Consider the following 22615-nt stretch of genomic DNA (forward strand, 5'->3'; position numbering starts at 1 on the left):
AGGGGAAGGAAAATGGGCTGCGCGGGCGACCTGGGCCGGGGAAGCAGATGGGCCGCACGTGGGAGTGAAGGGAGAGAAGGGGAGAAGGAGGCGAGGCCGTGGGCCGGGCTGCAAGGGGAGAAAAGAGAAGGGAAAAAGGAAAGTGGTCCGTCCCAAATAGGATTAAGAAAGGGAAAATAAAGGTTTTTCAAATGCTTTTGAATTTGAATTTGAATTTTAAATTCAAATGGAAGATAACCAATAAACAATGCAAAGGGCATGAAATGCACAAAATCCTATATTTCCTTATATTTTTTATGTTTTATTAAATTGATATTAATTCATGATAAATGCTCTAAAATTGAAATAATTTGAATTAAAACCTTTTGAATTCTAAACAAAGCCTAACCAAGTTTGTGCCAACTACTAGTTTGGAAATTAGGGTGTTACAAAAAGCATAAAGTGTCGGTTAAATCGGTCGCCATCGTCGGTTTAACCGGTCACACTGACCCTGCCTCCTAGCCGTTGAACTCAAACGGTCTTCTCCTAATGATGTCATTGCAGCGATGCCTTGCACCGATGCATCGCCGGTTCAACCGGTGCTGAAAACCTTGCTTCGCCAGCTTCTCCAAAACCTTCTGGAGCAGTAAACGACCAATGCACCGACGTCTTCCTTTGCACCGTCAGTTCAACCGGTGCCTTTGTCATTTCTCCACTTGATCGCCATGCCTTCTTCCTATTTCACTGGCGCATCACTTCTGGTAGCGTCGGTTCAACCGGTGCTACTGTCTTTGTTTGTGTCGATGTTTTACTGTCAAGCCCACCGAGGGATACCCCCTAGGTGGTGGATTGTAGGTAGGGTGTTGCCGAGATCAGGAACTCGAAGGTGCAAGGAACACAAAGTTTAGATAGGTTCGAGCCACCGATAGCATAATACCCTACGTCCCGTATAGTGGTTTGTATTGCGTTAGGTGTTGGTCTGGTTGATCTTGTTTGGAGGGGGTCCCTGCCTGCCCTTATATAGTTTCGCGGATAGGGTTACATGGAAATCCCAGCCAGATACGAGCTCAGGAGTCCTACCCGAGTAGTTTCCTTCTGTTCCGACTAGTTCTACTACCATACATGTAGTTACAATTGGTGTAGGGTGTGGGCTATGTCCCACCCCTCATCCTAGAATAAGTACGCCATGTGCGCAGTCCCGTAGCCACGGGTCTGACAAGTCCCCGAGCTCTTCGTAGTCGAGTACTGCAGGCTACTGAGTACTTCTGAAGGCGTCTTCGAGTTCTCCCGAACTCCATCTTGAAGGTGTCTTCCGAGTACTTCCTTGGCTGCATCAAGGCTGTGAGGTGCTCTTGCCTCGAGTAGTTGTCAAGTCTTGTTTTATATGGGGTGCGATTAAACTCACACTCCATATGGAGTAGCCCCCGAGCCTTAGGTTGAATCGAAGAATAAGCCGAGGGTCAATTTAGCCTTAAATCTTCTATCCTTGTTTTCCAAAAGATTTGAAAAATAAGTCACTGATGACACATGTCCCACAGCCCCCAAGCCTTAAATCCAAATCCCTATGGTTTGAAAAAAAGGATGCAAAGAATCGTGGCATGCAATGACGGTAAGGATTTGATGGTTAAGATGGGCACATTGGTTCGGAAATTCGAAACTGCTTTTTTTGGAATTAATTCCCTAAAAATGGTTAAACAAATAACTTCTTCAAAAAAGTGCCCTAATTTACCGCTCAACTCAAACCTTTTTCCTTGAGTCAATGGCTAGATAAGACCTCTGGGTTAGAAATCTGAAAAAACCCCTTATTTCGGGATAAAATCCCTGAAATAATGGTTAAACAATTATCTTCCCGAGATAAATCTTCAAAAGCCTCTTAAATCGGGTTCTTCTACGAATCTCCCGAGTAGTTTTGTAGCATCCAGCCTCCAAGCGTGAGAGCTTGAAGGATCCGCCGAAAGCACGCTGAGTGCCCTATCGAGCCCAGCCTTGAGCATGGGAGCTAGAGAAGTGCATCAAAAAGAACTCAGAATGTCTTGTTTGTAGTCGAGACAAGGAATCGAGGTAGCTGACGATGCGTAATACTACTTGGGAACTAGTAAACGCAGTGTTATGAGAGCGAGGTCCCTTCAGTAAACTATGCATAGTTCTAGTCAAAAACTAGTAAACGGAGTGTTACCGGAAGTATGAGAGCGATGCCCCTTCAGTAAACTACACGTAGTACTAGTTGAGAACTAGTAAATGGAGTAGTACTGGAAGTATAGGAGCGAGGCCCCTTCGGTAAACTACACGTAGTACTAGTCAAAAACTAGTAAACGGAGTAGTACTAGAAGTATGGGAGCGAGGCCCCTTCAGTAAAGTACATGTAGTACTAGTCGAGAACTAGTAAACGGAGTTAGTTATGGAAGTATGGGAGTGATGACCCTTCAGTAAACTGCATGTAGTACTAGTCGAAAACTAGTAAATGGAGTAGTACTGGAAATATGGGAGCGATGCCCCTTCAGTAAACTGCATGTAGTACTAGTTGAGAACTAGTAAACGGAGTAGTACTGGAAGTATGGGAGCGAGATCCCTTCAGTAAGCTACATGTAGTACTAGTTGAGAACTAGTAAACGGAGTAGTACTGGAAGTATGAGAGTACTGCTCCTTCAGTAACATGCTGCGCTGCAATTGACAACTCATGATACAAGTTGGCTAAGGGTGAAAAGGGCATAGGTGCTCGATATTCAAGGAGTTTGGGACCTCCTGGCCATCAGGGTACTGTAAGCGATACGACCCTGGTCCTGTAACCTTGAGCATGATGAAGGGTCCCTCCCATCGTGAATTAAGCTTGTGCAGCCCGGTCTCGTTCTTGATGCTGCGAAGGACCATATCACCAACGTTGAAAGTTCTTGCTTGAACGTTCCAGTCGTGGTAATGACAGACGCCTTGTAAGTAGCGAGCTGACTGAAGCAAAGCATTGCATCTGAATTCTTCTGCTGAATCAAGCTCAAGATGTCTTGCATCATCAGCCTCGCCCTCTTCGTACATCTCCAGTCGAGGAGATTGCCACATGACATCAACCGGTAGTATAGCTCGGACCCGTACATGAGGAAGAAAGGTGACTGTCCTATGGCATTACTCGGTTGTGTGCGAAGCCCCCAAACTACTGACGAGATCTCACTGATCCACTTGCTGCCCTTTTTGTTGTTCTCGTCGTAGAGTCTTTTCTTCATGCCATCAAGGATCATGCTGTTGGCGCGCTCAACCTGCCATTGGCCCGTGGATGAGCCACTGGAACATACGTGACCTCAATGGCGCTGCGTTCACAGAAATCCCAAATCTGGTTCGAGTGAAAATTGGATCCCAGATCCGTGATGATAGCGTTGGGAAAGCCAAATCGGTGCAAGATGTTGCAGATGAAGCTAACCACTCGATCTGCAGAGAGCTTTGTAATTGGCTTGTACTCGATCCACTTCGTGAACTTTTTGATGGCTACCAACATGTGAGTAAAACCTCCTGGCGCAGTTGTCAAGGGTCCTATCATGTCTAGGCCCCAGCTTGAGAACGGCCATGAAGGTGGTATGGTAATAAGGTTGTGGGCCGGGACGTGGGGCTGCTTTCTGAAAAATTGACAGTTTGTGCACCGGCGAATGAGTGCTTCTGCGTCTACTGAAGCAGTCAGCCAGTAGAACCCGGATCTGAAAGCTTTCTCGACTAGCGTGCGAGAAAGAGCATGGTTTCTGCACGCGCCCTCGTGAATCTCCTGAAGTATTTCTCTGCCTTCCTCTGTGCGGACACACTGCATGAGTATGCCTGATGCTGATCCACGCTTGTATATGTTGTCCCCGACTAGAACGTACCCTTTACTGCGCCTTAGGATACAGGCGGCCTCAGCACCTTTTGGGTCGACGCCGGGAGGTAGTTTGTGCTCCTTGATGAAGTCGAGAAATGTCACCCCGCCAGTCGGCCTCGATAATCAAGACCTCTCGGTCGGGTTCTATTGGACCCTGAGTGATGGTAGTTTGATCTAGTATCTTGATGGATGGGTGACGCAACTCATGGACGAAAACTCCTGGTGGGACATTGGCTCGATCGGAATCCAGTTTAAAGAGCACATCTGCTCCCACATTGTTGTTGCAAATCACATGATGAATTTCCAGGCCTGAGAACTTGTTCTTGAGCTTGCGTATCCCACTCTTTGTTGACTTGTTGGATCACCAGCAAGGTGTCACCGTAAACAAGTAGTCGCTTGATGCCTAGAGAGACTGTTAGGCGTAGCTCTTAAAGTACTGCCTTATACTCGAGTGGCTTTGTTGTTCGATACCTCAAATAGTATTTAGAATACATATTTGAGTTGTTCTCCTTTTGGAATGATGAAGAGTGCTCCGGTGCCACTGCCTCCGAGCTTGAGTGAGCCATCGAAGTACATCACCCAATGCTCTGGTAGATTGACTTGGGCTTCCACTTGATCTTCTCACCATTCTTCCATAAAATCGACTAGTGCCTGCGACTTGATGGCTGTTCGGGGCTTGAAGTCAAGAGTAAGTGTGGCAGAACCAACCTGAATTATACCGGCTCAAGTACACAAGTCCACTCCAGAGGGCTCCAACGTGCTTCAAACGGTATAATCCCTTGGCCTGTCGGGTAACGTCCCGATAAACCACCGATACACAGGATCAAATAAGGTTACCTCACACGAAGGTGAGTCCAGAGATACAATCACCATCACATTTTACATCACAGGGAATTACATTACAAGAGTTTCCAAAAGAAGTACGAAGCTCTAAATTACAAAAGATATTACAAACTGTTAAAGCTATGGTGTTTAGCAGCGGAAAAACATACGCGATGATCTACAGCACGTCGACAAAACGGATGTCATGCTAAGCCCGGGCACGACATCACTCGGTATCATCAATGTTGGCCGAGGACGGATCCCATTCCATGGACCAACCTTCTGGAAGAGCACAGGGCCAAGGCAGGGGAGAGTAGGGTCTTCAAGACATTACCTGCAAAACATATAACTAGCAAGGCTGAGTATACTAATACTCAGCAAGGCTTACCCGGGATTGGGTATACTTTAGCCCATAACTAGACTCATGAAGGCTTATAATAGTTCAGGGTTTAGTTTCAGCTGAAAAGCAACTAAGAGTAGATCCTTATTTTCAAATTTTAGCTTTCAAGTTCTATGTGATTATCCATTCTAGATAAGCACTTATAACTAAGCAAGCAAGGTAGAGCTCTTTATCTCAACCATCAGTATTACTTATCATATAGTTGCTCTTGTTACTCTGTGTGATAAAGGGATTAAGTAGTCTCAATCATCGTGAGAGGTGGATGATTCTGAATCGAATTTAACCTTGCAAGGTAAACCTAACTCACACGCTTGGAACACCAAAGGGTCGTTCCGAAGCAACCGTTTGCCTTTCATTCCGACTCGTGGATCAGATCCACCACAAGCGACTGCAGGACCATACGCACTTCCAAAGTGCAGGATGTACGTCTGTAGCGCGACTACAAAACCCGTACTCCTGGTTGCCCTTGCAACACGTATTCCCACACGTCGAACATAAGTAACCAGAAGAAGCAAGATGAGTGGTGGGAGGTATGTCCACTCCTCGGGCCGATTGGCTACTAGGCTTGCCGCTTACCCAAAATTCACGGCATGTGGTTAGTACTTTCAAACGCTTAACCCCGATCGGCACACACCGCGACCTTATCAATTTCAACAACACAGACGGGGTATCACCTCAACCATGATACCTCAAAAAACTCCCGTCCGTCATCCTTATAGTGATAACAGGAATGTAAGCATTACAACTCCTATATCGCGCGAGTGACAGAAAATCACCCGACTTCTACCGGCCTTATTAGCATAGCAGCTAGTCGAATTCAAGTGCTAGTATTCAATACATTGGTTCCTAGGAGAATGCATCTAGGTTTTCAAGCAATTCCTAAGAACTTAATGCATAGAATACGTAAATAGATATAGATTGCAGTGTAATAAAAATAGTAGATTATGTTCGGGGCTTGCCTTTATTGGTGGGACTGAAGTCAGAAATGTCAATATCTTCCAAATTTTGGTTCGGGGCTTTAGTTAATCCTTTGGTGACGTTCATTTGGTCTTCAGGAACATCCTCTGCAGGCTCCTGGGAGATCTTGTAGATACCGTTGCTGAAGTAATCGTATCTACATGCAATGCGACATTACATTCAAAGTGTGCATATGAAACTATCTTATTTCACAATACAGTTGCAATTCAGCACTCATATAACACACTATTCACATAACAACCAAAAAGATTCGAAGCTACACTTAAATGGAGCTTTAGGAGGAAAACTAATTAGAATCGGCTATTCGTTGAAGATTACAACAGAGCCGATTGGAAACAACAGAGGTTTAGCCGATGGAAAGGTGCATTGGTTTCCTAATTGATCGATGAAAGCATCGATTACCTTAGCAGAGGGATGATTCCTAAAGCAGTTGTCTTAACTGAGATGTGCTTAATGGTTATTCTAGGTAACTAGGTGTGGTTGTATCGACTCGGTTATGTCAGCACAATTATTGAGTGACGTACAGCCGATTGGAGTGTGGTTAAGGATACATGACCGATAGATATAGATAGCCGATCTCTCAGCCGATAAATCGGCTGATCGAAGTATGTGGACAAGGATGGGGAAACTAAGGATTGATCGGCCATATTTGACCGATACGGAAAACGACTAGAATCGGCTTGGATCGGCCGATAACAAGAACTCTAGTATCGTGTGTGCACCTCAGATTGATCGACTATGTGATAGCCGATGTAGAACGGAACAACAGAATTGTATCGGCAGTAGCCGATATTAGAAAGGTAACAACCGGATCAGCTAACCAACCGATGGTAAAAGTATCGGCTGACAGCTGTTACACAGAAACATCCTAGACTCAAGGGAACGGATGCTTAGTGGCTGAACTGATAGCTAACGCTGAAGCATAGCCGCAGAGATGTATAAGCTAAGCAGCAAAAACACATAAACTAACAGGGATCCTTTTACGAAAAGGATCTTAAGGAAACGGCAATCAAGACAAGGTTAAAGTCTTGATGGCAGGGATAAGAGCACTCATATGAAGGGATTAACTAAACATCACACATCTCTATTTAAGACATATATTCTATGGCTTATTTTTCAGCTATAACACAAGCATACAATATAAGGCACAATAAAACATTCATTTCCTAACATTTGACCTAAACAATTAGACCACACATCAAAGACTTTTAACTCATGATCATAACATACAACTTGTAGATTTTGACCTAGGGTTTCCAATAAAACTGATTTTGTATTTTTATGAACTCCTTATGAAAATCTATAAAATGTAGAAGTTCATTGATTTGAAATAAAGAAAGTTCTGGAAATCTTACAAGAAACACCCTAAAACTTTCTAAACCAAAGCAATTAAGTCACTGGTCGGGAAAACAGATAACAGGAAGTTAACGACGATATTCCGGCAAAAGAGTCGCCGGCATTAAGAAGATTCTATGAATCAGGGCAAACCTTGGGGTAGCCTTGGTTGTGGAGGAGAACACGCGGAAAGTGAATTCCCGCGGTGAACAGGATCAACGATGAGAAGTGCTCGATGAGAGGGTTCATGAACTTTCTTGAGGTGTCAAGGTCTTGCTCGGACGATCGACGAGGGAAAGGAGTTGCTGGATGTCGTGGACCACGGAGTAAGACGATGGAGCCGAACGGGTTCGCTATACTGACTTTTCCGCGAACCCCAGGATTTTCCTGCTCACGAGCTGAGTCGGCCACCGGTAGAACGCTTTCGCTCGCACTCGCGAACGCGCCGGTTCAGTTCCGCTCGGACCTCCGGGTCCTGTAACTTTGCCGTCCTCTCCACCTGTTGCGACGCCATCCGGTTTGACCTATCACCGCCGCCGGTCATGCGTTGCACGTCAAACCCGCGTCGCGTTGCTCCCGCCTCGACTTCCGTATAGATGAAGGGAGCTCGTTGTGCCTGGCTGCACCGCATCTCCTCCGAGCTCGTCACGCCCAGCCGTTGCCTTCGCTCCGCAGCTTCTCCTTCCAATTCGCCACGCCACACTCACATCTCCGCTTTCGCGAGGACCGTGGTCTGCCTGTATTAGGGCCGTGCCTTCCGTTGCTGTCCGCGCCGAGCTGCCATGCTGCAGCACCTCCACATACGTGTGCCTGCGCGTTCCCGCATCTCGCGCAGAAACCCTCCACCGTAATTCCTCCTGTGCACGCTCGCCTGCACTGCTAACTCCCGAGACGCTCCCACGACGCCCGCGTCGCGCTGCCGCACCGCGCCAAACCGCAGCCGGCGCCGTCACTTCCGCACCTGCAGGTGCCAGTACTATGCCCGCCGCGCGCCCCACCGGATCCATGTGTGCTAGAGCGCCTGCTCACTCGCGTCTGCACAGCCACCCGACGCCTCGCTTACGCCATCTGGGGCCGCGCTGCCCAGCTCCCGCTCACGCCACGTCTGTTCCAGTGCAGCGCCTGCTCTATCCGCACCTGTGCCTGCTCCCGAGCCGCGCGCTCTGCTCCGCCCGAGCCGCCGCGCCGGCTCGCTCTCGCTCCTGCGCTGCGCCGCGCTCCACTTCGCGCGCTTCAGCGTCTGCCGCGCACGCTCGCCGCAGCCGCACGCCACCAGCTCAGCGCCTGCGCTCACGCGCCTGCTTGCGCCGCAGCCGCCGCTTGCCTGCTGTCTGCGCCAGCGCTGTTCGCCCGGACCCGCTGTCGTCTGCGCCCAGCCCGCACCAGTCGAGCCGCGTCTACCTCCTGCGTGCCAGCGCGCCACCTGCGCACGCCAAGCCTGCTCCGCCCCAGCGCTTGGTCCGCCTGCACCACGCGCCAGCGCCGCCAGCCCGCGCTAGCGCCCTCGCCACTGCCGCTCGCCTGTGCCATCGCTCGGCGCCACTCGAGCCCGCGCATGCTCCGCCTGGGCCCGCCTAGCGCAGCGCCCCCGCTCGCGTGGGCCGCTCGCCGCTCAGGCCCCTCGCTTTGGCGCCGCCCAGACGCCTGGCGCTGCCGCCTGCGCGCGCTCGAGCCCGGCCGCAGCCACTTCCGTGCGCGCCGCTGGCTCACGCGTGCACCTGTGCGCCCACGCGCCTGAGCTGCCCTGCAATGCCGGCGCCCAGCGCCTGCCTCATCCCATCCTAACCGTGTGGAGGAGGAAAAGAAACAGGAAGAGAGGAAGGAAAAGAAGAGTTGGATTGAGCTGCCGCCAGTGGAGATAAGAATGGAGCCAGGCCGGTGGGGAAAGAAGATAAGGGCGCCAGGGATAAGAGAACAGAGGAGAAGGGGAAAAGAGATTTCCCAAGGACTTATGCGCGATTTCATAAAACTGCAGGGGCTCGTTTGTAAAGCAAAATTTCCCGTTGATTTAAAACCCTAATGAAGAAATGCCCAAAACGAAAGTTGGAGAGTTTTTCAAACTCTACAACATTGCTTTAGGGCTCAAGTTCAAAAACTCAAAACTTGCATCTTTACACGTGAAATTTTGAACAAAGATTGGATTTGAATTGCTTTTGTCCTAAAGAACGTAACTTTATAAAATTCAGAACCTAAATGCAAGCATTTATGACACGTCATGATGACGGGATAGACTCGTCATAATGATTGGATAGACATGTCATGATGACTTGCACTTTTACACTTTAGTCCTGAGTAAATTTGAAAGTTACTTTTATAAATCAAATACTTACACAAAAGGACTTATACTTTTATAAAATTACATAAACACCCTTATTTTTACCATTTTACCCAAAATTTTTTTACACATTCCAACCCACACATTTCAAATGAAACTTTCAAATAAACATACATTTTTACAAGGGATAACATAAGAAAAACATGTTTACCAAAACCACCTTTCACTTATTTTGAAATTACCCTAATCCAAATACTTTTTGCAAAAACAACCCTAGGTTTTTCTGCAATTACAAAATACCCCTTTTTACTTGCACTTTAAATTTTCAAAAGCTTCACGCAAACACACACAAGCTTTACACAAACAAACACATACTTCACACTAACAAATTATATGCCTAGTTTACAAATACATGAACTGTCACAGTAAGAGCCCCTAGTTCCACTGCCCACTTGGAGATGCGCCCAGTGGCGTCCCGATTGTGGAGAATATCCGCCAATGGGAAATCAGTGACCACCAAGATGTTGTATGCGTCGAAGTAGTAGTGAAGCTTCCTGAAGGTGATGAGTATAGCGTGAGTAATTTCTGAATTGTCGGGTAATGAACCTTGGATTTAGAAAAAACTTCTCTGACAAAGTAGACTGGCCACTGCACACCAAAGGCATGGCCCTCCTCTTGGCGTTCCACCATGATTGCCGTGCTGATGACGTGAGTAGTCATGACAATGTAGAGTAACAGGTTCTCACCTAGTTGTGGAGCTGTCAAGATGGGGGGCGACTGCAAATGATGCTTGAGATTTTCCAGCGCCGGCTTTGCCTCCTCGGTCCAAGTTGTCGTGTCCTTTGAGCAATTTGAAGAAGGGTAAGCCCCGTTCTCCAAGTCGTGAGATAAATCTATTCAGGGCCGCCATATAGCCTGTGAGCTTCTGGACATCCTTGATCGTCTGTGGGGCGTCCATGTCTGTAATGGCGGTGATCTTCTCCGGATTGGCTTCAATTCCTCGGTGACTAACGATGAACCCGAGTAGTTTCCCTTGTGGTACACCAAAGACACACTTGGTTGGGTAAAGCTTCCATCGGAACTTGCGTAAGCTGTTAAAGGTTTTCTCGAGACTAGGGATGAACTCATCGTGGGCTCTGGTCTTGATGATCACGTTGTCCATGTAGGCCTCAACGTTGCGATGTAGCTGATCAGCAAGGCACAATTGGATAGCCCGCTGATAGGTGGCTTCTGCATTCTTCAAACCGAAGGACATAGTTATGTAGGCATATGCTCCAGAAGGGGTGATGAATGCAGTCTTGATCTGATCTTCTTCCTTGAGAGCAATTTTATGGTAACCCGAGTAGCAATCAAGGAAAGAAAGCAAAACGCAGTCAGCCATAGAGTCAATAACTTGTTCAATGCGTGGGAGCACAAATGGATCCTTCAGGCAGTGTTTGTTGAGATCAGTGTAATCCACACACATCCTCCATTCATTATTATTCTTTTTCAGAACTAGTACAGGGTTGGCTAACCACTCGGGGTGGTAGACTTCTTTAATGAAACCAACCGCGAGTAGTTTTGCTAACTCAATTTTTATGACCTCCCTCTTGTTTGGGGTGAAGCGCCATAATCAAAGCTTCTTCGGAGTGGCTTTGGGGTCAACTTTTAGGCAATGCTCAATCAACTCCTTGGACACACCCGGCATATCCGCTGGTTTCCACACAAATATGTCACGGTTGGCCTAAAGGAAGCAGATGATTGCGCTTTCCTATTTGTCATTCATGTCACCTCCATTCAAAGCAATCTTGGATGAGTCGCATTCTTGCAGCTGGATGGCCTTGATGCTGATGTCGCTGGGGTTGGATTTTCCCCTAGACTGGCTAGGCTCTGATTGGAGATCTCCATCTCTACATCGAGCTTTTGTGCGGCCATGAAGACTTCTGTAGAAGATTCTAGCACACGTGATGTCGTGGCGTACTCGATCGCCTCTTGGTCGCAGTCGTACGGCTTCTTCAAGTCGCCATGGAACGTGACTACACTTGTGTTGCATGGCATCTTGAGTAGTAAGTAGACATAGTGAGGCACGGCCATGAATTTGGCCAAATCTGGTCTACCGAGGATGGAGTGGTATGACGACTCGAAGTCAGCCACCTCGAACTTGATGTACTCTGTGCAGTAGCTGTTTTTCATCCTGAAGGTGACTGGCAGGACCACTGAACTGAGTGGTGTAGCTGTGTTTACTGGGACGATGCCGTAGGGTCAGCTTCTGCGTGAGCTTCGAAGGGAAGCCACCGTCTCTGCCGAAGATGATGTTGACGGCATTCTTTGGGTCTTGGAAGTATTGAGCCCCTGACTTATCACCCTCGTCATCATCCCCCTGATCCTTCCACTTTTCGTCTTGAGGAAGGAGTGGAGCATTGAGTGACATGCGAAGGCTGGCACACACGAAGAGTGTATGCTCTGACTTCGGGTGCATCGGGCACCGTTTGTGCAGGACTTTCTAAAATTGTACTTGATTGTTCCCCGACTTCTTGCCCCATGGATTGCACTGAACAGTCGCGACTTCTTGGTCTGACTTGCATTTTCTTGGATTCCCCGAGTTGTTCCGATGACCTTTGTCGAAGTGGTTGTTGCTGTTGCCCTGCTTGTCATTGTTGCGCTTAGGGAAGCGATCGTTCTCCTTGTCCTCCTGGTAACCCACCGTGCCATCATGTTGTGCAGCTCCATGACAGTAGTCGGGCGGTTGTGTCCGAAGTCATGGTAGGTGTGCTTCGAGAAGAGGCCATTCTAGAAGCAGCGGATGATGTCCTCATCGGTAATGTTCGCGATGGTGGCTCGTATCTTGAAGAAATGCCAGGTGTAGGACCTTAGGGTCTCCTTCAACTCCTGCTTAACCTAGGATAGATCATGATGAGTACTTTCTCGGATCATGGATCCCTGGAAGTTATCGATGAAGGCCCGCTTGAGGTCCTCCCAGGAGTCGATGAAGTTTGGTTTAAGGCTTCGAGCCAAGTGAGGGGTGCGGATTCCAAGGCTACTGGGAAGTACAGTGCCTTTGTGGAGTTGGATCCGCTTGATACCTTGATGGCAACAGAGTAGCAATAAATCCACTAGCATGGGTCTTGCTTGCCGTCGTACTTGGGGATACCGACTGGTTTGAAGTCCTTGGGGTAGGACCGGTCGGTGATGTTGGAGGTGAACGCGGGGAAGAGGTAACTATCATCGGCATCTTGATATTTGTCGGGTCGGTCCCTTCTCCTTGCCTCAATGATGCGTCGCGCGTCGTGACCGTCGTTGATCTTCTATCTTAGATCTATCGTAGGAGCATCCTGAAGGTTGGCCTCGGGTGGAGCTTCGCCCTGAGGCCTTGCATCGTGCTGTTTGCGGGGTGGGCGCATTGATTGTTGCACCTCTTGTTCAACGTTGCCACGTGCGGACTGCTGGCCCTGGGGGTTGCCATGGCCGGCTGGATTGTCCTGGTTGTGCTAGCGATTATTGTTCCCCCAATATCCGAAACCTCCTCTAGGCAAGCGACTAACCTGCGTAGATTCAGAGTCACCATGGCACTCAGATCTCGAGAGCACGTTCCGATTTGAGAACATTGGATTTTGCCCATCGAGTTGCACGAGCGCGCGCTGGGTTAGGTATTGCAGCCTTTGTATTTGGGAGTTTGATGGTAGTTGTTCAGCTAGGAGCGCTGCTTCTGCCGTAGCGCCGATCAGGGTGCGATACTCCCGATCTTCAGCTGCTGCGTAAGCGTTGTTGAGGTTCCTCTTGTTCAGTGGGTTGAGTGCGCAGTTTTCCATGTTCCTCCTGTGCTTGGCACACTTGGTGTTCTTCAACCACCGGATCCTTTTGTACTCCTCGTTCTCGCCCAGAGGGGCATGCGCCGTACGTTCATTGGCAGATACCTTCGCGAGTAGTTCGGCATCGTACTTGGGACCTGGCTCATCATCATCCGTGTTGCAAAGGGAACCAATGTAGACTTGACGATCCGGCGAGCTCTCAGCCGTGTGGATGTACTCGACTAGCTCTGTGCTTCCCTCTCCCTCCACGGAGATGCGAGAGAGGGGTTTGCCTTCCTGAAAAGGCAGTTCCTGCTTGAAGGCCACAAGGCCACCTCCACAAGGCTCTTGTTCAACGTTGCCACGTGCGGAGTAACTGAGAGGGATCTAAGCCCTTCTAGTACACGAACCGGCCTTGCGGCATGGACGTTATGGTCAGACCCAGGTGGCTACTTGAAAAGGATTCGGGTTCATCATCTAATTTTGAGTGGTTGTCGACAACGGGGTCCCCCCGATAGTTTGTGGCTCCCTCATCATCGAGTTCTCCCGAACTCCATCTTGAAGGTGTAGTACTAGTCGATGAGTACTTTTCATCAATGAATACTTTTCATCCTTGAGTACTTTTCATCAAGTACTTTTTGTCTGAGTCCGAGTAGTTGTTGAAAATGGGGGGCCCCCGACAGGCAGTGGCTCCCTCGTCCTCGAGCTTGAGCAAATGATCTAAGTCCTCCTCCAGGTCAGAGAGGGACTCATACCGTGTAGCCTCCTCATCGATCGAAGCGGCATTGCGTAACCCGAAAGGGAATAGAGTACATGTCTCCTTAGATCAGTTTAAGTCCAATCTGAGAAGTCCTGGTGTAGCACGAGTTGAAGTCACATCGAAAATGGACATCCTCTCAATCTCCCCGGCGAGATCAGGGAGTAGCAACTCATCGAAGTTGCCAACAAACTTGTCGAGGTCGCTGCGTTGATTTGGTGTAGAGCGCTCCAGCTTCCTGGAGTTGGCTAGGTGGCCATTGAAACCACTTGAGCCATTGGTGATGCAGATCCAGGGGCTGAAAACCAATGTTGTGCCCTCATCAAGCACAGTGCTGGTGAAGCTGAAAGATGCCATCGAGTTCTCTGGTGGATGCTCGATGAACACCCCTACCTGGAGCGCTAGCTGTCGATGTTTTACCACCAAGCCCACCGAGGGATACCCTGAGGTGGTGAATTTTAGGTAGGGTGTCGCGAAGATCAGGAACTTGAAGGTCCAAGGAACACAAAGTTTAGATAGGATCGGGCCACCAAGAGCGTAATACCCTACGTCCTGTGTAGTGGTTTGTATTGCCTTAGGTGTTGATCTGGTTGATCTTGTTTGGAGGGGATTCCTGCCCGCCCTTATTTAGTTTGGGGGGACAGGGTTACCTGAAAATCCTAGCTAGATACTAGTTCAGGAGTCCTACCCGAGTAATTTTTGGGTAGTTTCCTTCTGTTCCAACTAGTTCTACTACGGTACAAGTAGATACAATTGGTGTTGGGTGTGGGTCATATCCCACCCTTTATCCTAGAATATGTACGCCATGTGCATAGTCCCGTGGCTCCGGGTCTGACAGTCTGCACTTGATCACCAATGGACAGTCCAATGCATCGACCGTTGATTTTCCATGGCGTCGGTTTAACCGGTCATCTAATTCCAGCTGCACCTAGTCCAATTCGTCACTGCGGTCACCTTGACAGCGATTTGGACCTTCTTGTATGTGGATTGGACTCCATCCATAGGACCTAGAAATCCTACAAACTAGAGCTCACAAACTCGCAGTTCCATTGACTATGTTGTCACACAATCACCAAAACCACAATTATGGCTTAATCGGGCCATGTTCCTTATAATCTCTCCCATTCTGGTGATTGATGCAAACACAATCAAAGCAAGCATAAATTTGCAAGAATTGACAAATTGAACCACTTATACTTGCTTGGATGCTTACCTCCATCCAATCTTGAACTTGCCCTCCCCGTATGTCCATGGTTTTCCCCTTTGTTTCCCCCAAAATTTTGAATTTGTTATTGGGTCTATTTGTTGGAATTCTTGTACCCCGAACCTTGTTTGACCACTACTTCTCCACCATATTTGCCTATAATTGCTTTGATTCCACACTTCTCCCCCTTTGGAATCAAGTCACCTAAAAAGGGCCAAGCAAAACAATATAGCTCAAAGGGAAAAGTTAGTAGCCTAGGGAGTTAGCTCCATTAATCATGATCCAAATTAGATGATATCAATGAAGATACCATTTTGAAGCTTATTACGGTGGATCACAAAATCATGAAACTAGCATGACATGAGCTAAGCTTTCCACAAATGTGTGCACAAAATGATAATGTGGAAATCAAGTGCACAACTAGATATTTTGAGTAAGAAAGCTTAGATCATATCATGCACGGAGGTAGCTCTAAGAGACCAAAGAATTGGCAATGATACCAATTGAAAGGTTTAGGCCTTGCGTACCTCCGGGGGTGGTCATAGTTACCTTGATTGTACCACTTGAAAGTAGATGGATGTTGAGCACTTTGGTACACCAAGGTGAGCAAATGTATGAGCACATAGCTTATGAACTTAAACATGGAAGTTTTAAGTTCGATAGAGCATGACTCAATATGCATGAAAGCACATGAACTACTCTAATCACACTCATAGAGTTGTTAGTTCACATTGAGAGTGAATAACGTTCTCTTAGTGTGGTTTCACCGAGATGCCATTGATACTACATAAGATAAACTTGCAAACATGTTAGTCTCCAAAATCACAAACCATAGAATGAGCTCCCCCTAAATGTGTGCATTTAGTGTTTGAATCACCAATTAGATGTATGCACATTGTTTTTGACAACATTGGGAAGCTTACCCTATAGCTTGTTGTTGGGTTCCAACGAGCCGAAACAAGACAGAATGATGGAAATAGGGCTCAAGCTCAATGTAGTAACCTTAGAGTGACAGAGTGAGAAGGGAAGTTAGCTGGATAAGCAAGAGAGTAAATGGCCAAAAGTCCCCTCCTTCGAGCCCAAGGGCTCTATTTATAAGGAGAAGGAGGTGGTTGTTTATGTTTATTCCATTGGTAGGGTTAAATATTACAAGTAGATCCTAGTATTTACAAAGGAGTCCCTAGGACTTACAAATAGGCCTCTGAACACTGCAACTAAGTTCCTAGACCTCACAAACAAGCCTTTACACTCTTAACTTAGCCTATTTTACACAAAGTGGGGTCCCTAACCTTAGGTGATGGCCCAAGGCGCACCCCCAACAATAGCCCCTCAACTATTCAATCTTGGCTAGGACAACGAGGCCGAGTGGCTCATCCTGTTGAAAGAGGCGTATCCACAGTTCGAACTTCGGTTGCAAGAAAAGTTCTTTGCAACCCGCATATGTGCGCCTCACTAAAAACTCCATCCCAAAAACCCGGTGGAAAAAAAGGTTATGGAGAAAAGAGTACACACATGCTTTGATTTACACATGTACCATCTTTAGATCTTACAGAGCTTTGATTTTGTGGCAGCTTCGCTCTTGAGCTTCGATCGGTGAGTGGCTTCTCTTCTATGCTTCACACAGAACTCCATCATCCGAGATGAACCTATGCTTCTATACACCTCCGCTGTTGTCTCTGCTCCAAGAGCCGACGTAGTCGGAGTAGCCGTAGCTGAAGGTTGCTGCAGCATCTTCAAGTCTTCTCTCACGAGCGCGAGACAGGACTCCATCATCAAAGATGAATTGGTCCTCCTGTACACCCCAGCCCCTCTTGGCTGGTGCTCGTGAGATAAGCTTCGCATGTAGTTGAAGTAGTCGACGCAGATGACGTAGAGGTTGAAGTAGCGGTCGAAGGTTGCCGCAACTTCTTCAAGTCTTTTCACACGAGCGCTGGATAAGACTCCATCATCTGAGATGAACTGGTCCTCCAATACACCCCCTAGCCCATCTGTTATCACCATAATTTGGCTGGGTCAGAAGGTGGGCCGCGAGCAAGATGGGCTCAAAGGATAATTATAATGGGCTTGCGAATCGGCTCCTGCGCAGGCGGTTTAATGCTAGGATTGGCCATGTATCTAGATAGGTGTGTGCGTTTAAGTTAGTGTAGATAGAGATAGTCAAGATTCGTATCATAGTTGGTCAGGATTAGTTAAGAGAGGCAAATCTCCGGACTATAAATATGTACCCTAGACTACAAATGAAACAACAACAACCATTCACAAACAAGATCTCGGCGCATCGCCACCCTGTTTTACGGTTTCTCTCGGGTAAGTGCCATGCAGCCCCGATCACGCTTCGCTTGATCGGGGCAGCATCATCCGTACCTATTATCCTTGTGTTTCTCATACTAAAGCGTTGTTGACGGAGAGTAACACTAGTTATCTTAATGTTTATAGGGATGCATCAGCTCTTGATCGGGGCAGCATCATCCGTACCTATTATCCTTGTGTTTCTCATACTAAAGCGTTGTTGACGAAGAGTAACACTAGTTATCTTAATGTTTATAGGGATGCATCAGCTTTTCATACTGTATCCATGCATTGTTCATCATCTGTAAACGTTTAGCTGTCTTTGTGCCCGATCCTGAGCGTAAAGGCAGCACCTTGCTCTATTTCAATTAGTAGATCCAATCTGTTATGGTTAGTCTTTGTTCATCAAAGATTTAGCTTAATACCCGCATGATTAGGCCCTTCAAATGAGTTAAATGATCCGGCAGTACGTTTGATGCTTTATATTAATCTAAAGAGGGATTGTTCTGGGAATCAGCTTTTCTATTGGTTTTTAGACCTCTGTTTATGTTGCTATTCTGTTATCTTTCGTATTTGTTAGGCTTCACTACACGTGGGATGTTCCGGTTATGTAGTGAAAGCTTTAACCGTCATAGATTGAATTAGCTTATTGATTACAGAGCAAGTTTATATTAGTATCAGATATATGAGCTTTGTTTAGATATATATATATATAGATCTGATCTGATACTGAAAGACAATCGGCTCTTTACAGCCGATATCGAGGATCACCCGTTGAGCCAATCTCGGCTCGGACTAATGTTTGAACATGTCTGTGCATGCAGGAAACTAACTGAAATCATTTCTACACCTTCCTGATCAGGTACAAGGTCAGGTGGCACGCCTAGCAACCCAGATGCCAGGTCGTGTGTCGGATCCTGAGCCGTTGACTGAGGGACCGGGGCCCACCAGCAGTCCCGGGAGCCTCTCGCTCCTCGTGTTGCCTGGCGTTGTTCGCCAGTGGGTTTTGACCGACAACACATTCTGGCACACCCGGTGGGACCATCTTCATCGACTACATCAACTTCCGTCGTCGGGATGTCAAGGGAGGATCCAGTCATGTATGAGGAGCTGCCTACTGAGCACAAGCAGAAGTATGATGAGATCAAGGCTCTCTTCGAAGCCGATCTCATCGGCTCTTTTGAGAGAACCCGCCACCACGGCGCTAGGTGGAAGGGGTTCTCACCTAAAGGCGCTCTTGATGACGTGGACCTATCCACCCCTTCAGAGGATCGTACCAGAGCTCTGCGCCAGGAGGTGAACTACATGGTGGCTCATTCACTGCATCGGCACTCCGAGAGCGTGGTGAACGGTTTTGAGCGTGTTGCGCTGTGCGTGGTCCAAGAGATCATGAAGAATCAGTACTCTCCATCGGGACCTACCCTGGGGAGTCATAAAGGGGAATTGCCGTTCCAGGCTAGGCCACCACTGCCCTATACATTCAGGGCTCCAGAATCACAGGGTCCACCAGCACACGTCATCTACAAGATGGGAGGTGACCCTGTGGATCATCAATTCTTCAGTGAGCCGCCCAAGGAAATTTCACATGGGTACATGTGTGCATATATACCAGACAACAACAACCCGGTATATTCGGCGTAGCGGGCGACTGAAGGAGTGTCTCGAATAGATGCTGATAAGCAAGCGTGGCTAGCTAAATATGCCACTAGGCCGAGTCACGATAGCACGCACTCGGCCCCAGGAGTTCAAACTGTGGACCAGATCAGTGCCATTTTGAGTGATCAATTTGGTATTTTACTGAAAAGGCGAGCGATCAGCTATACTTATCCATATCCAAGTGAATATGACTTGATCCCTTTGCCACCCAAGTATCGGCTCCCTGAGTTCACCAAGTTCAGTGGGTCGGAAGGTTCTAGCTCTATTGAGCATGTGAGCCGATACTTGGCGCAATTGGGGATGATCTCAGCGTCGGATCCTCTGCGAGTCAGGTTTTTCTCGCAGTTCTTACAGGGCCAGCCTTCAGATGGTCCACTTCATTGGGTCCTGACTTGATCCGCACATGGAAGCAGCTGGAGGAGCAGTTTCACATCCAATACCACTCGGAAGCTGCAGAGGCTGGGATTGCTGATCTGGCGCATGTCCGGCAGAAGCGAGGGGAAACGGTGGCAGAGTATATCCAGCGCTTCAGAAAAGGAGGCGGTCGAGTTGGCATCCTTGGGACTGGTGAAGCCGATCAAGGATCTGGTCTTTCAATTAGAGTTCAATTCTTTGGCACACTTAGTGCAGAAGTTGACATCATATGAGCAGCGCCACCCAATACTGTACCAAGACAGGTTCAAGCATCAGGTAACATTGATCAACACCGAGGACGCTGAAGATTCTACGGATGATGAAGAAGTAGCAGTTGCAGAGTGGACTCGGGGGGCAAATCCTGTGTCCTATAAGTGGGTGATGCAGCAAGGGCCTGCAAAAGGTTTTGACTTTGATGTGAACAAGGTTGAGTAGATATTTGATCTGTTATTGAAGGAAAAGCAGTTGAAGTTACATGAAGGCTGTAAGTTTCCTACAGCACAAGAGCTGCAAGGGAGGTCATATTGCAAATGGCATCATTCTTTCAACCACAACACTAGTGATTCCAAGGAACTTCGGTGACAGATCCAATTGGCTATTGAGTAGAGGGTTGTGACCGATCTGCTCGACGATAATTGGATTTCGCATTAGGCATCAACATGGCAGGGCCTGCGCGACGTCACTATGCAAGGAATAAAGAGGTCGATCCCTGCGATCGGCCCCAAAAAAGAGAAAATGAATACATCACTGAGGAGCAAGTAAGGCACGTCAGAAATCAACGGCCGGCTTCCACCCATCTCCTCAAAAAGTATGAATACCGGTACCGGCTGTCGGTGTTTTACCGCCTGCCCACCGAGGGGTATACCTGAGGTGGTAAGTTTTAGGTAGGGTGACGTTGAGATCAGGAACTTGAAGGTGCAAGCAACACAAGGTTTAGATAGGTTTGGGCCGCGATGTGCGTAATACCCTACGTCCTGTTTGGTGGTTTGTATTGCCTTGGGTATAGGACATGTCCTATCCCCTATTCCTGTATGAACTACGTTATGTACGCAGTCCCGTAGTCCCAGGTCTGACAAGCCCCCGAGCTCTTCGTAGCTGAGTACTGCAGGCTTTTCGAGTACTTCCGAAATAGTCTTCGACTTTTTTTGAAGCTCCGTCTTGAAGTTCTTCTTCGAGTACTTCCTTCGCTGCATCGAAGCTATGAGGTGCTCATGCCACGAATTACTTCTTTGATATGGTGTGCGATAAAAAATCGCACTCCATATGGAGTAGCCCCCGAGCCTTAGGTTGAATTGAAGAATCAGGCTGAGGGTCACATTAGTCTTGAATCTTCCTTATTTACCTTTCGAATATATTCAAAAAATAAGTTGTCGAGGCCACGTATCCCGCAGCCCCGAGCCTTCAATCCAAATCTCTCAGATTTGGAAAAAAGGATCCAATGATCGTGGCATGTAGTGAAAAAATATTCCCTTGGGAAATAATTGGTGTGATGATACAGATGATGGAAGTTAGATTTAGAATTCGAAAAAACCCCTTTTTTCGGGACAATTAACCCTGAAAAAATGGTTAATCAAATAATTTATCTAAAAATCCACCAAATGACCCCACACGTTCCGAATATTCCCTGTGACGACTCTTCAACTTCAGCCGCTGGTTATTTAACCCCGCGGTAACCTAAAGTGAAAACCCGTGCTTCCAATCTTCAATCCACTGAGAAATTTCCGAATCCCCAATCAGATCCGTGCTCCGCCTTCACCCCCTTTGACTAGCCCCAAAGTAGCCGAATCTCTTCGCCTCTTCCCTGCAGCCCCCGAGCAACTCGTGGCAAACAGATCTAGAATAGCACACAAGAGATCCAACGAGAAGGATGGGAAGAGGAAGGAGTCGCAGCCGCCTTCTAGGGAGTGGACTTACAGTAAGTGCTCCAATAACGACCTCCTGAATCTTGTTTCTAAGGGTTTGCTTCAAGGAAAAAATCTCGTGAATTGGCGTCCTTCTTTTCGCCAACTTCTTCCCATGGAGAATGTAGACGAAATTGTGTCATTCTACCATTTCTCTGAATGGGGTTTGGCTCTCCCCACTTGCTCTTTCTTCCGTGGCCTTCTTTATCTCTATGGGCTTGAGTTCCATCACCTCAACCCGAACTCAATCTGCCACATTGCTATTTTCATCCACTTTTGTGAAGCTTTCCTTGGAATTGAACCCCATTGGGATCTTTTCCGCTATTTTTTCCGGGTAAAGCCGCAACCCACCTCCAAAAATCCATCCACTGTAGGGGGCGCCGGCATCCAGCTTAGGCAACAAGCTGGCGACAGATACCTTTCCTACAAATTCCCCTCCAACATTCCTGGATGGAAAAGCCATTGGTTCTACATCGAAAACCATGTTCCCCAACTCCCTGAAAGATCGGGTAAGCCCCCTGTCCTGAGGCCGGAGTGGAACACTGAACTCTCCAAAGGGGACATGGATCAAGTCGATGAGTTGCTAGCCATCATAGCAGCCCATAAAGAAATAGGAGTGACCGGTGCGTCCGTAATGTTTTCATTCTTCAAACACCGCATCCAGCCAATCCAACAGCGCCATACACTAGGCTTCGAGTACATGGGTGCTGAAGACCCGTCTCGGATGTGCGTAGAGGAGTTGATCGACAATGCCGCGCTCATCCGGGTCAAGTGAGTGCTGCTGGATGTCAACACGGTGCCCTACGTCCCGGAGCTGTTCTCTGCACAAAATCCTCCAGAGCCGGTAAGTTTTTGACTACTTGGAATAATTTATGTTGTTCTGTAACCGCGTACTGAGAATCCTCTGCAGGGACACACAGCATTGTACCAGAGTTATCCACCACAATCCGACATCCCCCGTCCGGACCACCTTCTTCCCAGTGCCGCGGCTGAAGAAAAAAAGGCT

This window comes from Panicum hallii, chromosome 2, assembly GCF_002211085.1.
Source record: "Panicum hallii strain FIL2 chromosome 2, PHallii_v3.1, whole genome shotgun sequence".
In the NCBI taxonomy this organism is placed as follows: domain Eukaryota; kingdom Viridiplantae; phylum Streptophyta; class Magnoliopsida; order Poales; family Poaceae; genus Panicum; species Panicum hallii.